General features: G+C 37.5%; 1 pseudogene; it reads right to left on the bottom strand.

Annotated features, from left to right (window-relative positions):
* Positions 1–6,044: 6,044 nt before the first annotated feature.
* On the bottom strand, positions 6,045–6,832 carry LOC124514176 (tRNA selenocysteine 1-associated protein 1-like; annotated as a pseudogene).
* Positions 6,833–16,748: the final 9,916 nt, after the last annotated feature.

Raw genomic sequence — 16,748 nt, 5'->3', positions numbered from 1 at the left:
TCCTATGCCTTAGGAATAAATACTACATCCCAAGATTGATTAATTGGCCCTAGGAGGAAGAGCAAAGCCAATGGCCGACCCTAACAAAGCATAAAAATCAAGCTTCCACAAATTTGAGGTGACTCACTTGTGAGTTATTTGCTCATTTAGGCAGTTTCTTTGAGAGGAAGATAACCTATAAAGACTGCCATGTCTTATCTGCAATGTCACATGTGTGTGTAAATGAGAAGAAAGGAAAATGTACCCATGGTTTGAAGGAAAAAAAAATGGGTCGGTAGAAAGAGACCCACAAACAGTTTAGCAGACATGACTAAATAACTATAAAAAATATGTTAAAAACTCTAGAAAAATGTAAAAGTTTATGGGCATTTCAAAATAGATTTGGAAATTAACAAGAGATTCAAGTGGAAATCTTAGGACTAAAAAATGCAATATCTGAAATCAATTTCAGGGGGATTTTTTAATCAGGGGGATTAAAAGTGGACAAAAGAGAAGAAAGACTCCTTGAATTTGGAGATGAATAGAATTCATCTAAACTGAAGCACTGCAGGTGGACAGTGGGTGGGAGGAGGGATTACAAAATAAATAGCCTTCCTGACCCATGAGTCAATCTAGGCATAAAAGAAAAGGAGTCAGGAGAGCAAATGGGGTAGACTAACTTGAAACCAAAAAGTTGCCAAATTTGATGAAATGTAGCAACCTGCAGTCTGGAAGCTCAATGAACCCAAAACAGTACAATCACAAAAAAACACTATCTATGTGCATCATGGTCAAACAGCTAAAAATCACAAGTTGGAGTGGGTTTACCTCACCCTTTCGTACTGTTAACGATGCCCAGAGTTGATTTCATGTCCAAATTTTTACTGGCAGGATTGGGGCTACAGTTAATATATTCAGACTCCTAGTTCCCTATGCTTTCTGCTGTGCCACAATGCCTAGATACTAGTCACCATTTATAAACAGATTTGTTACTATCTAGTGAATAGGCTGAGATGCCTGCATGCTAGTTGGTGCAACACCAATACTTTTCCAAGTAATATTTTTATTCACTTTCTCAACTGTTCTGACTTGCCTAGAGAGTTATATGGTTAGATTTCCTTTTGCACCCTGCTTCACTTCCCTTATCAGCCCTATTTCCTGAAAAGTAACAAACATATATTGGTGTTGTTTTAATAAAAGGAGCATTTAGATTTTGGAATTGAGCTTAGTGATTTACCTTCATGTTACTAAAAAAAAAAAAAAAAAACAAAACCCTAATTTCTTTCAAAGTTCTTCTGTTCCAGTTCTCAGAAATTAGGGTATCAAAATGGGATCTTTAGGGATTACTTTTTAGCCAATTTTGTAGTTAGAATATTAATTAGTTACTACAAAGTTATTCATAAAAAGTACTAAATGCTGTATGTAATTATTAGTACTTAATTTGGAGAATTATGGTCTCCACCTGGGTAATAGAAATTATTCTTGATCTTGTGTAGGATACGTGTTAAATTTCCCATGAGAGATAAAAAGTTGATGGTTTATAAATTTTCTCATTTTTGAACAGTGCAGTTAAAGTTGTTTTTGAGATTAAAAGTGACACAAACACCTTCAAAATTCAGAGATATTATCACCTAATTAGAAGACAAGTAAATGAGTTTGAACTTCTCAGTGTACTTTAGTGAGGGAACGAAAGGGAAGAGTTTATTAAAGAATATGCAAATTTCCTACTTTGTAGTAATACCAATTTTGGCTTTGACTTTTTGATTTTGACTTTACCCCTGAACCAAAGCCAAGCATTTCACCACCAAGTGGTATTAAATTACTAGCAAAAAATGAACCTCTTTTCTCAATCATCTTACAGGTACTCAGTGACTCCTAGTAACAGACATGACATAGCAGTAACTAATTTCACCTTATTCCCATTGGACAGTCCTAGTCTCTCGAGAGAACCGTAAAGCAGCTGCATGCAGTATAGCAGTGGTTCAATAACAGACCTGTGAATCTGGTTTGCACACCATGGGAGAGATGGTCTCTTCTTCTCACCTCTAATTTTCCAAATCTAGTTCTTCACCCTACCCACTCCGTATCCTCTCATAGGTCTATGCAATCTTGGTCATTGGATGAGCATCAATCCTTTATCATGCCCTAGACAATAAATTAGCTTTAAATTACTGTGAAGCCCTTCTGCCATGAAGGGTAATATATCCACAGCATCCAGGGATTAGGCCACGGACATCTTTTGTGGGTGGGGGGAGGAGTGCTGCATTACGTCAACAGTCCACCTCTGGCCCTCAAAGATTTACTTCAGTCTCACATGCAAAATACATTAAACCCATCTCAAAGTCACCCAAAGCCAAACTGGCACAGCAGCAACTCAAAGTCCCTCCTTAATCTCATTAGCCTGAATGTCCGGAATCTTGTCATCTAAATCATCTAAATTAGGTATGAATGAGGCTTGAGTTATGGTCCATCCTGGGATACAATTTCTCCCATGTGTGGGCCTGTGAAACTAAGGAAATAAAGTTATCTGTTCCCAACATATCATGGTGGAACAAGCATCTAACAGAGATATTTTGGTTCAAAAAAGAAAAAAAGTAGAAGGAAAAACAAGAAGTCACTGGTCCCAAGCAACTTAAAAATCCAGCTGGGAAACTCCATTTGGTTTCAAAGTCTGTGAATAATTCTCTGTGGCTCATGGCCCCAACACCCTGAGTGGTCCTTACCATCCCCTGCCCCACCCTCCAACCACCACCATGAAATGTAGCACATATTTGCAGCTGAGTACTGTATTGTTATCAGCCTATTTCTGCTGGGAACACTTTGTGGGCCCCATATGTTTTTTCACTCTGTACTTCAGCCCTTTTACACAAATCTGGCAGTGCTTCTGCTGATGTAAAATTTTCAAGAACCTTGTGGATCTCCTGTGTACATCAGGAAGACTCACTCCATCATACCAGATGCTACTCTACATATCTTCGCTGAATGATCCTATCTCTATTTTTGGCTACTTTTGAGATGTTTGAGGGGATCAATGAGTCGCATGCTTAATCTCTTCAAAGAAAACTTTCTGAGATACTAGCAGAAGTTTGCACAATCTCTTTGTTCTCCTTACTGCAAACTCTTTTGACGGTGAATCTCTTAATTTTTGCATCTTTTGCAATCTAGATATGTTGACAATTTTCCAAACCATAAAGTCCTAGTTTCCTGGGTTCTCTTTTTAAAAAATGTATACCTATTTAATGGAATTTATATAATTAAGGTCAAGGTTGGAGCGCTTTCACATAGATGGCCGGTAATGCTCTTCAACAGGTTTGCCCCTAAAACAATGCAAGCTTTTGAAAATCTGGACCCGGTCTTTTAACAAACTCCATTATCTTAAGACTTTGGTCTATATTTATCTGGCTCCATCACTTCCTACCACACATTGGGCCATCCCAGCTAGAATGGCTAATGAATTCTCTTCTACCTAGCCACCAGACTTGGGAAGACTTTGTTGGGTGGAGAGGGTTACCTGAAATGCCATAGATGAAATTGCCCACTCTTTGACCTACAGCAGGTAATCTACATATTCTGACTATAATCTCAGTGACTTACATGCCTGTTACCTAAGAAGACCTCTAAAACTGGGATTTAGTAACTGTTTGAATCATATGATCCGCTTTGGTTAATAATCCCAAACTGTCCTTATCTCCAGGAGTGTGGATAGACCTACCTGAGTAAATGATTTTTGTTCAAAGAAATACAAATGTTAACCTTGTTCAGCCCTCTTCAACAGTTGGTCCCTTGGTTTTAAAACTCAAATGAAATGGTTCACCGTCAAATGAAGACAGCAGTATTGCAGGAATATTCATAATGTAAGGAAATAGTCGATTACTAAATCTTAAAAATCATATTTCCAAAAGTAAAAGTTCTTGCAATAATTTGTTTAAAAGGGATTCTGTCTTTTTTAACTAAAAATTTTTAAAAGTTTATTTATTTATTTTGAGAGAGAGAGAGATCACATGCATAAGTGAGCAAGAGAGGAGCAGAGAGAGAAACAGAGAGAATCTCAAGCAGGCTCCGTGCTGTTAGCATAGAGCCAGATGTAGGTCTCAAACTCATGAACCGTGAGATCATGACCTGAGCTGAAACCAAGAGTCGGACACTTAACTGACTGAGCCACCCAGGTACCCAAGGATTCTTTCTGAATCAAAGAATTGATCCCATTTATAATTGCACCCAAAACCATAAGATACCTAGGAATAAACCTAACCAAAGAAGTAAAAGATCTGTACTCTGAAAATGGTAGAACACTTATGAAGGAGATTGAAGATGACACAAAGAAAAGGAAAGACATTCTATGCTCATGGATTGGAAGAACAAATATTGTTAAAATGTCTATACCACCCAAAGCAACCTACACATTTAATGCAATCCCTATCAAAATATCACCAGCATTCTTCACAGAGCTAGGACAAACAATTCTAAAATTTGTATGGAACCAGAAAAGACCCTGAATAGCCAAAGCAATCTTGAAAAAGAACAGCAAACCTGTAGTCATCCTGACTTCAAACTATTTTAAAAGTCTATAGTCATTGAGACAGTTTGGTACTGACACAAAAACTGTCACATAGAATAATGGAACAGAATGGAAAACCCAGAAATGAATCCACATCTACAACTAATCTTTGACAAAGCAGGAAAGAATATCCAATGGAAAAAAGTCTCTTCAATAAATGGTGTTGGGAAAACTGGATGGCAACATGCAGAGAAATGAAACTGAACCACTTTTTTACAACATACACAAAAATAAACTTAAAATGGAGGAATGACTGAAATGTGAGACAGGAAACCATCAAAATTCCTAGAGGAGAACACAGAAACAACTTATTCGACCTTGGCTGTAGCAACTTCTTACTAGACACGTCTAGTAAACACAAGCAAACATGAACTATTGGGACTTCATCAAAATAAAAAGCTTCTGCACAGCAAAGGAAACAATCAACAAAACTAAAAAACACCTTAGGGAACAGGAGAAGATATTTGTAAATGACATATCAGATAAGGGGTTAGTATCCAGAATTTATAAAGAACTTCTCAAACTCAACACCAAAAAAATAATCCAGTTAAGAAGAAATGGACAGAAGACATAAACAGACATTTCTCCAAAGAAAACATACAAAAGGCCAACAGACATATGAAAAAATGCTCAACTTCACTCAATATCAGGGAAATATAAATCAAAACCACAATGAGATACCATTTCACACCCATCAGAATGACTAAAATTAACAACTCAGGAAATAACAGATGTTGGTGAGGATGAGAAGGAAGGGGAACACTCTTAACAATGTTGATAGAAATGCAAACTGGTACAGCCACTCTGGAAAAACAATATGGAGGTTCCTCAGAAAGTTGAAACTAGAACTACCCTATGATCCAGCAATTGTACTAGTAGGCATTTATCTAAAGGATACAAAAATACTGATTTGAAGGGGCATATACACCCTAACATATATAGCCACACTATTAACAACAACAGCCAAATTATGGAAAGAGCCCAAATGTTCATCGACTGATGAATGGATAAAGAAGTGATTATATATATATATTACTCAGCCATCAAAACAATGGAATCTTGCCTTTTACAGTGATGTGGATGGAACTAGAGTGCATTATGCTAAATGAAATAAGTCAGAGAAAGACAAATACCATATGATTTCACTCCTATGTGGAATTTAAGAAACACAAGAGATGAACATAGGGGAAGGGAAGGAAAATTAAAATAAGATAAAAACAGAGAGGAAGGCAAGCCATGAGAGACTCATAACTACAGAGAACAAACTGAGGGTTGGCTGGAGAGGAGGTGGATGGGGGGATGGGCTAAAATGGGTGATGGGCATTAAGAAGGGCACTTGTTGGGATGAGCACTGGGTGTTATATATAAGTGATGAATCACTAAATTCTGCTCCTGAAACCAGTACTACACTATATGTTAACTAACTTGAATTTAAATAAAATCTTGGAAGAAAAAAAAAATAAATAAGCAAAATATTCTGTCTTCTCCCTCACATAGTTCATTCTGGCTATTCCTTTGTCTTGGCTGTGTCATGGGGGGGGGGGGTCTCTGAAGACACTATGTACAGAGGTTGCCAGTGACAGTTCATTAGTGCATCATACAGCTCCTTCCTCTGCTCCATGAACTCCTTGTTGGCCTTAGTCACATCCAGCTATGGCGAGGGATCATTCAGTGCACTATCTCCAACTTCTTCATAGGTCTGTGTGGTGCTCTGGGTGTAGCCATATTGGGAGTAACTATAGCTGTTGTTGCCTGGGTTCTCTGGTCATAGCTCCACTAGGCATGGTAATTCTGGTACTGCTAGTAACACTGGCTGTAGCTATGAAGACACATCTGATTATATTCCACTGGCTTCATATGGCTCACTTTAGCCATTGCCATGCTCAAAAGCACTGGTTTAGACCCCAGTCTCACTGTTTCCTGGCATTCTATCAGGGTTTGCTTCTGTTCCTGTTCATCTGTGAATTCCATAAAACCAAAACCCTTAGTCACACCTGCCTGCCTGGTCCAAAACCACCTTGCCTCCTCAACAGGAGGGGCAGATGTTGACAGTCAACCATATACATACAACTTGCCAAAATCAACATCTGGAGTCAGCCCTCCGCCCTCAAAAAAGGGAGTACTCAGGGCTATTATCTGGTTATTTCCCATAAGTGGCATAGTTTAGTTTAAAACGTTTTGCAAGTGTGGCTCCTGGAGAAGTATCCCATTAAGTTTATGCAAACCCTTCTTAGCTGTGGCCAAATCTGTGCTTTCTACAGAGAAGTAGCCAGCTGGGATACCAGTGAGGGCCATCTACTTTGTTCTTATTTTTCAAGATTGTTTTGGCTATATGCGGTCCCATGCAATTTCATATGAATTTTAGAATTAGTGTGTCAATTTCTACAAAGAAGTCATCTGTGCTGACACTTCAGAGCCTAGAGCCAGCTTCAGATTCTGTGTCTCCCTCTCTGCCCTTCTCTCTCTCTCTCTCAAAAATAAATAAACATTCAAAAATATATATTTTTAATTATGGTGTAATTAACATTTAACATTATATTAGTTTCAGGTGTAAAATATAATGATTGGATATTTGTATATATTGCAAAATGATCATCACGCTAAGTCTAGTTAACTTCTGTCACCATACACAGTTACTATATATATATATGTATATATATGTAATTTACATAAATATTATATATTTTACTTACATAATATATATATTTTAAGGACTTTTAAGGTCTCTTCAGCAACTTTTAATTATACAATACAGCATTTCATATTAGTTACCATGCTGCACATTGTATCTTATTTATTTTATAACTGGAGGTTTATAACTTTTGACACCCTTTGCCTATTTCTCCCACCCTTCACTCCCTGCCTCTGGCAAACCACCGATCCATTCTCTGTATCTGAGCTTGGTTTGTTGTTATTGTTGTTGTTTAATTTCACATATAAACGAGATCATAGGTATTTTTTTTTCTCTGTGTGACTTATTTCATTTAGCATAATGCCCTCAATTCCATCCATGTTGTCACTAATGGCAAGATTTCATTCTTTTTTGCGGCTAAATAATATTCCAGTGTGTGTGTGTGTGTGTGTGTGTGTGTCTGTGTGTCTGTGTAACACATTTTCTTTGTCCATTCATCCACTGAAGGACACTTATGTTGTTTTTATATCTTAGCTATTTAAAAAATCGCTTCAAAGAACAAGGGAGTACAGATATCTTTTTAAATTAGTTTATTCATTTTCTTTGGATAAATATCCAGAAGAAGAATTGTTAAATTGTATGGAATTTATATTTTTTATTATTTGAAGAACCTCCATACTGTTTTCCTTGCTGAGAGTTACATTCCCACCACAGGACTCAAGGGTTCCCTTTTCTCCACATCTTCATCGACATTTGTTATTTCTTGTTTTTGGATTCTGGTCATTGTAACAGGTGTGAGTGAGGTGGTATCTCATTGTGGTTTTGATTTGCATTTCCCTGATGATGAGTGATGTTGAGCATCTTTTCATGTGTCTGTTGACCATTGGCATGTCTTCTTTGGAAAAATGTCTATTTCAGGTCCTCTGCCCAATTTTTTAAAAAAGTTTATTTAAAAAATAAGCTTAGCTATTTAGAGAGAGAGAAAGGGAGCATGAACAGAGAGGGGCAGAGAGAGAGAGGGGCAGAGAGAGAGGGGGAGAGAGAATCCCAAATAGGTTCCATGCTCTCAGCACGGAGCCGGACTTGGGGCTCAATCTCATGAACTATGAGGTCATGACCTTAGTCAAAACCAAAAGTCGAATGGTTAACTGACTGAACCAATCAGATGCCCACAAAAGTCCTTTGCCCAGTTTTTAATCGGATTGCCCAGTTGTGTGAGTCCTTTATATATTTTGGATATTAACCTCTTGTCAGATATATTATTTAAAAATATTTTCTCCCATTCCATGGATTGCCTTTTCATTTTTTTTGAAAAAAAATTTTTTTAATGTTTATTTATTTTTGAGAGAAGGAGACAGAGCACAAGCAGGGGAGGGGCAGAGAGAGAGACAGAGAGGGAGACAGAGAATCTGAAGCAGGCTCCAAGCTCCAGGCTCTGAGCTGTCAACCCAGAGCCCCACGCGGGGCTGGAACCCACAAACCAAACAGTGACATCGTGACCTGAGCTGAAGTCGGACACTTAACTGACTGAGCCACCCAGATGCCCTGGCTTGCCTTTTCATTTTGCTGATGGTTTCCTTTGTTATGCTGATGTTCTTTAATTTGATGTAGTTGCACTTCTTTGTTTTTGCTTTTGTCGCCTTTGCTTTTAGAGTCTGATCTAAGAACTCACTGTCTTTAAGAGTCTATTATGGGAAATTAATAATTAGGCAAATGTACAAAAGTAAAAAATTCTAGAGAAAAATAAATAAAAATAAGAACTCACTGTCAAGGTGGATGTCAAGGATTATTGCTTATGTTTTCTTCTAAAAGTTTATAGATTAAATCTTCCACTCATGTTTTTAATCCATTTTTTTTTTTTTTAGATTTTATTTTTAAGGAATCTCTACACCCAATGTGGGGCTTGAACTCACAACCCCAAGGTCAGGAGTTGTATGCTTCGCCTACTGAGCCAGCCAGCTGCTCCTCAAGCCTTTAATCCATTTTGAGTTATTTTTTGTATTTGGTGTAAAATAGTAGTTGTTTCATTCCTTATGCATGTGGCTGTTCAGTTCTCCCAGCACCGTTTATTGAAGAGACTGTCATTTCCCCATTGTATATTTTTGCCTCTTTGTCATAAATAGTTTTTGCATGGGTTTATTCCTGGGCTCTCTATTCTACTTGCCGATTTTAAAATTGGTTTGTTTTCTTGCGATTGAGTTGCTTAAATTCCTTATAAGATGGTTTGTATGGTTTGTATGGTATGTATGGTTTGTAAATATTTTCTCCCATTCCATAGGTTGTCTCTGTTGGTTGTTTCCTTTGTTGTGCAGAAGCTTTTACGAATGATGTAGTCTCACTCTTCTGCTCCTAATGATGGTGCTTCTGGAGTCATGTGCAAAATCATTGACAAGATTAATATCAAGAAGTGTTCCTCTTTGTTTTCTTCAAGTAGTTGTATAGTTTCAGGTATTACAGTTAAGTCTTTAGCCTATTTTGAGTTGATTTTTATTTATTGAATGAGATAAGGGTCTGATTTCATTCTTTTATATGTGGATAACTAATTTCCCCAATACCATTTTTTGAAGAAACTGTCCTTCTCCATTGTTGTGTTCTTGGCAATTTGTCAAAGATTAGTTGACCATAAATGTTTAGAGTTATATCTGGGCTCTTTATTCTGTTCCATTCATCCATATGTCTCTTTTTACACCAGTTCTGTGCTGTTCTGACTACTATAGCTTCATAGCACATTTTGAAATCAGGCAATGTAATGTCTCCAGCTTTTTTTTTTCTCCCCCTCAGGATTGTTTTGGCTAATTCACATTCTTTTGTGGTTCCATATGAATTATAGGATTATTTTTTCTATTTCTTTTTCTAAATTTTACTTGCTTATTCATTTTTATTTTTAATTTAAATCCAAGTTAGTTAACATAGAGTGTAATAATAATTTCAGGAATAGAATTTAGTGATTCATCACTTACATATAACAGTCAGTGCTCAGCCCAACAAGTGTCCTCCTTCATGCCCCTCACCCCTTTGGCCCTTGCCTCCACCCAACATCCTGCCAGCAACCCTCAGTTTGTTCTCCGTGTTTAAGAGTATCTTATGGTTTGTCTCCCTCTCTATTTTTATATTATTTTTGTTTCCCTCCCCTTATGTTCATCTGTTTTGTATTTTAAGTTCCTCATATGAGTGAAATCATATGACATTTGTCTTTCTCTGACTTATTTTGCTTAGCATAATACACTCAAGTTCTATTCACGTTGTTGCAAATGGCAAGATTTCATTTTTTTTGATTGCCGAGTAATACTCCATTGTGTGTGTGTATATATATATATATACACACACACACATATATATACATATATATGTGTATATATATATATATATATATATATATATATGTATATACACCACATTTTCTTTATCCATTCACCCATTGATGGATATTTGGGCTCTTTCCATACTTTGGTTATTGTCAATAGTGCTGCTATAAACATTGAGGCAATGTGCCCCTCCAAAACAGCACACCTGTAGCCTCTGTATATATACCTAGTAGTGCAATTGCTGGGTCGTAGGGTAGTCCTAATTTTATGTTTTTGAGGAACCTCCATAATGTTTTCCACAGTGGCTGCACCAGTTTGCATTCCTACCAGCAGTGCAAAAGTGTTCCTCTTTCTCTGCATCCTCACCAACATCTGTTGTTGCCTGAGTTGTTAATTTTAGTCATTCTGACAGGTGTGAGGTGGTATCTCATTGTGGTTTTGATTTGTATTTCCCTCATGATGAGTGATGTTGAGCATTTTTTCATGTGTCTGTTTGCCATCTGGATGTCTTCTTTGGAAAAGTGTTTATTCATGTCTTTTGCCTATGTCTTCATGGATTATTTGTTTTTAGGGTGTTGAGTTTGTTAAGTTCTTTATAGATTTTGGATACTAACCCTTTATCTGATATGTCGTTTGCAAATATCTTCTCCCATTCTGTCGGTTGCCTTTTAGTTTTGCTGATTGTTTCCTTCGCTGAGCAGAAGCTTTTTATCTTGATGAGGTCCCAATAGTTCATTTTTGCTTTTGTTTCCCTTGCCTCTGGAGACATGTCAAGTAAGAAGTTGTTGTGGCCAAGGTCAAAGAGGTTGTTGCCTGTGTTCTCCTCTAGGATTTTGATTGTTTCTTGTCTTATTTTAGGTCTTTCATCCATTTTGGGCTTATTTTTATGTATGGAATAAGAAAGGGTCCAGATTCATTCTTCTGCATGTCACTGTCCAGTTTTCCCAACACCATTTGCTAAAGGGCCTGTCTTTTTTTCCATTGGATATTCTTTCCTTCTTTGTTAAAGATCAGTTGACCATATACATGTGGGTTCATTTCTGGGTTCTCTATTCTGTTCCATTGACCTATGTTTCTGTTTTTGTGCCAGTACCATATTGTCTTGATGATTATAACTTTTAATAAAGCTTGAAGTTTGAATTGTGATGCCTCCAGCTTTGGTTTTCCTTTTCAGGATTGCTTTGGCTATTCAGGGTCTTTTCTGGTTCCATACAGATTTTAGGATTGTTTGTTCTAGCTCTGTGAAGAATACTGGTGTTATTTTGATAGGAGTTGCATTGGATATGTAGATTGCTTTGGGTAGTATCAACACTTTAACAATATTTGTTCTTTCAATCCATGAACATGGATTGTTTTTTCCATTTTTTTGTGTCTTTTCAATTTTTGTCAGAAGGTTCCTATGGTTTTCAGCGTATAGATTTTTCACCTCTTTGTTTAGGTTTATTCCGAGGTATTTCATGGTTTTTGGTGCAATTGTAAATGGGATCGATTCCTTGATTTCTCTTTCTGCTGCTTCATTATTGGTGTATAGAAATGTGACCGATTTCGGTACATTGATTTATATCCTGCTATTTCACTGAAATCATGGATCAATTCTACAATTTTTCGATGGAGTCTTTTGGGTTTTCCACATAGAGTAGCATGTCATCTGCTAAGAGTGAAAGTTTGACCTCCTCCTTGCCAATTTGGATGCCTTTTATTTATGTTGTCTTATTTTTTCTATTTCTGTGAAAAATGCCACTAGAATTTTGATAGGTATTGCATTGAATTATAGATGGCTGTAGGGAGTTGGACATTTTAACAATATTATTTTTTTCAATTCATGAACAAGGGATTTCTATTCATTAATTCTGTGTCTTAATTTCTTTTATCAGTGTTTTACAGTTTTCAGTGTACAGGTCTTTCACCTCCTTGGTTAAATTTATTCCTAAGGTTTTTTTGTTTGCTTTTGTTTTTGATGCTATTGTAAAGGGAATTGTTTTCTTAATTTCTTTTTTGAATCGTGCATTATTAGTGTATAGAAATGCAACTGATTTTTGTATGTTAATTTAGTATCCTACAACCTTACTAAATTTGTTAATAGTCCTAATAGTTTTGATGGAGTCTTAAGGATTTTCTATATATAAGATCATGTCATCTGCAAACAATTTTACTTCTTCCTCTATGGCTTGGATGCTTTTTATTTCTTTTTCTTCTCTATTTGCTTTGGCTAGAACTTCTAGTACTATATTTATTAAAAGTGGTAACAGTGGGAATCTTTGTTTTTTTCCTGATCTTGGAGGAAAAGCTTTCAGTTTTCACTCTTTTTAAAAAAGATTTTTTTAAGTTTATTTACTTTTGAGAGAGAGAGCGAGAGAGAGAGAGCGCGAGAGCACGAGCTGGGGAGTGGCAGAGAGAAATGGAGACACAGAATCTGAAGCGGGCTCCAGGCTCCGAGCTGTCAGCACAGAGCCTAAAGCAGAGCTTGAAACCCACAAACTGTGAGGTCATGACCTGAGCCAAAGTCGGATGCTCCACCGACTGAGCCACCCCGGTACTCCTCAGTTTTCACTATTGAGCATGATGTTAGCTGTGGTCTTGTCATATCTGCCTTCATGTTGAGGTACATTTCTTCAATCTGATTTGTTGAGAATGTTTTTTATCATGAAAGGGTGTTAAGTTTTGTCAAATGCTTTTTCTGAAACTATTGAGAACTTTTAAATTATTAAACTTTTATCCTTCATTTTGTTATTGTGGTGTATCACAACTGATTTCTGGACGTTGATGGATGTTGATGGAGGCAAGCGTGGTGCCTGAATCGAGGAGGAAGTCCTGGACACAGAGTCCACTTGAGCCTGGGTGCATGGGTGCTGGTCTAGGGCTGTGGTGGGCCTAGAGACTGGGGCCATAGGGGCCATTCAGGCAGTGGAGCAGGCCTGGAATTTGGGGCCATAGGAGCTAGACTGGACGCTGAGTCTGAAGGTGTTGGCCTGGTATATAGGGGGCTAGCCTTGCATTAGGGCATGCCTGGATTCTGGGACTGCAGGGGCAGATTCTTTCTTAATTCTTGATAGCGTTCATCTTTTTTTCAGAATCATTTGACTTCCCTGTAATTTCTTTTATCCAGTCTTTCTTACTTACACCAAAAGAAATGTATTATATAGATGACACACACACAGGAGTAGTTCCTCCTCATTCATGATTCCATATTTCTGAATTTGCCTGTTTGCTGAAATGTATTTGTCACCCCCAAATCAGTACTTTCATGGTTATTCACGGAAATGTGCAGATCAGTGAAAAATTTGAGTTACACAGCATTCACATTCCCAGCTGAAGTCAAGCAAGGTGATGCTCTTCCTTCTTCCTTCTGCTCTCATAATAAGTGTCCTTTGGTGGTCTACTCAGTGCCATTTTTTTTTCAGTTTTGTACTTTCCATTATTTATTCTGTTGTTTAAAATGGCCCTTAATTCCTTATGAAGATAAAAAGCTTCTGCACAGCAAAGGAAACAACTAACAAAACTAAAAGGCAAACAACGGAATGGGAAAAGATATTTGCAAATGACATATCGGACAAAGGGCTAGTATCCAAAATCTATAAAGAGCTCACCAAACTCCACACCCCAAAAATAAATAACCCAGTGAAGAAATGGGCAGAAGACATGAATAGACACTTCTCTAAAGAAGACATCCGGATGGCCAACAGGCACATGAAAAGATGCTCAACGTCGCTCCTTATCAGGGAAATACAAATCAAAACCACACTCAGATATCACCTCACGCCAGTCAGAGTGGCCAAAATGAACCAATCAGGAGAGTATAGATGCTGGAGAGGATGTGGAGAAACGGGAACCCTCTTGCACTGTTGGTGGGAATGCAAATTGGTGCAGCCGCTCTGGAAAGCAGTGTGGAGGTTCCTCAGAAAATTAAAAATAGACCTACCCTATGACCCAGCAATAGCACTGCTAGGAATTTACCCAAGGGATACAGGAGTACTGATGCATAGGGGCACTTGTACCCCAATGTTTATAGCAGCACTCTCAACAATAGCCAAATTGTGGAAAGAGCCTAAATGTCCATGAACTGATAATGGATAAAAAATTGTGGTTTATATACACAATGGAGTACTACGTGGCAATGAGAAAGAATGAAATATGGCTCTTTGTAGCAACAGGGATGGAACTGGAGAGTGTGATGCTAAGTGAAATAAGCCATACAGAGAAAGACAGATACCATATGGTTTCACTCTTATGTGGATCCTGAGAAACTTAACAGAAACCCATGGGGGAGGGGAAGGAAAAAAAAAAAGAGGTTAGACAGGGAGAGAGCCAAAGCATAAGAGACTGTTAAAAACTGAGAACAAACTGAGGGTTGATGGGGGGTGGGAGGGAGGGGAGGGTGGGTGATGGGTATTGAGGAGGGCACCTTTTGGGATGAGCACTGGGTGTTGTATGGAAACCAATTTGACAATAAATTTCATATATTAAAAAAAAATAAAATGGCCCTTAATTACAGTGCTGAAGTGCTGTCTAGTGTTCCTAAGCCCAAGAAGGCAGTGATGTTTCTTACAGAGAAAGTACATGTGTTAGAAAAACTTCTTTCAGGCATGAGTTATAGTATTATTGGCTGTGAGCTCAATGTTAATGAACTAACAAAATGTAATAAATAAGGTGTCTTTAAACAAAGACACACATAAAACAAGTTATGCATTGATCAGTTGATAAAAATGTTGTGAACCAGAGACTCACAGGAATCTAACCCTATTCTTCTTAGGAGCAATCCGTTGTAAATAATAGAATTCTAAGGGGAAATATGAGGTGATGTGAAAGCTCATATGAGGGGCACCTAATCAAAGCTAAGGGTGTAAGGAAATGTATTCTGGAGGAAGGAATATCTAAACTAACCTTTTGGGCTCTATGGGAGCTTACCAGTTAAAGATGTGAAGGACTAGAGTTCCAGGCAGAGGCAATCAACATGTGAAGGTCTAGGGGCAACTCAAATAAGTCTAATTTGAGGGGGTAAAAGAAATGCTTTGTCTCTTCGCTGGTGCTCTCTGTCTCTCTCTGTACACGCTCTGTGTGTGTGTGCGCGTGTGTGTGTGTCTGTGTGTGTATGCATGTGTGCATAGCAAAGTGTGTTTATGTAGCAAATATTCAGAGATGAGCCTAGGTAGTCAGAGGATAGATTGTAAATGGCTTTGTAAGTCTATTAGGGATTATGGACTTTATGCTAAGAGCAATTGGGAGGTACCAGTAGATATTAGGCAGTAAAAAGTTATTATATAATATATGTATGGTAGTATACTTTGCTTTTTGATGGCTCTGGCAGTATTTTTTTTTAAATAAAAATGAAGAATTTCTAACCTAATAGTTACATTGTATCAAGCATGAACAGTATCCTAGATTATGAACTTGAAAATAACTTCCTACATCAGTTGGCAGCTTCCATTCCTCTGTAAAACACACTGACTGACAAGTAACCCACATGGAGTTAGCAGGATTCACCTTCCGGAAAGTCTGCTTGGTTTTGCTTTCTGCGTGTGTGCCAAAAATTCAGTTATGTCTCTTCTGAAACTTATTTTTGCTATGTATTTTAAGGAATGGGTGAAATATAAATTTGAGCAAAGTGTATTTTTCTATGAAAACAAAGTTTAACACAAAGAAGGTGAAAAAATTGTAAAAAATTGGGAAAAAATTAAATAGAAAGAATTGGCACTCAGCTTGCTTGTCAGGAGTCTTTAAGAGCTCCTTCCACTTAAACTCAAACTGCATATCATAGAGGCTCATTATAATTGTGGTTTATGACTTCAAACGCTAGGTTGTGGTTAGATACTTAAAAAATATCTTGGCCCTATATCAAAAGAGTGGTAAATAAATGTACATTTACTTATTTTAAGATAAAACAGTTTAAAACATATTTAAGATCTATTGATTTGTCTCTTGACCAACTTTTTTTGATTCGCTAAATACTAGCCCTGATTGCATGAGATAATATGGTTTTTGTATATTGCGCAGAAATTAGGCATAAACTATATGAGTATTGGAACATTTAAAAATCCTCTAAAAACCATCTTGATAGGCAAAGCTTTTCTTTAAACACTCCACAGTATTGAAGGATTTGATGTCCACCCTCTACTGGGGCCATGAAATCAGTGGCTTTGCCTCTGGAAGGTCAGCTTTTAACATATTAAAGAAGATCTGGCCACCATAAGGCAGATGACAGAAATCCTGGCAGTCTTCCTTCCCTTCTGATCTGCCAGTCAGGTTTTTGGAGCCGTTTCCATTTTCTCCTTTCCTC

The sequence above is a fragment of the Lynx rufus genome, unplaced genomic scaffold (assembly GCF_022079265.1).
Source record: "Lynx rufus isolate CCGP_SWC_20201006 ecotype Redwood Valley unplaced genomic scaffold, mLynRuf1.p SCAF_2, whole genome shotgun sequence".
NCBI classification, from domain to species: domain Eukaryota; kingdom Metazoa; phylum Chordata; class Mammalia; order Carnivora; family Felidae; genus Lynx; species Lynx rufus.
This window is presented reverse-complemented; position numbering and strand designations above follow the sequence as displayed.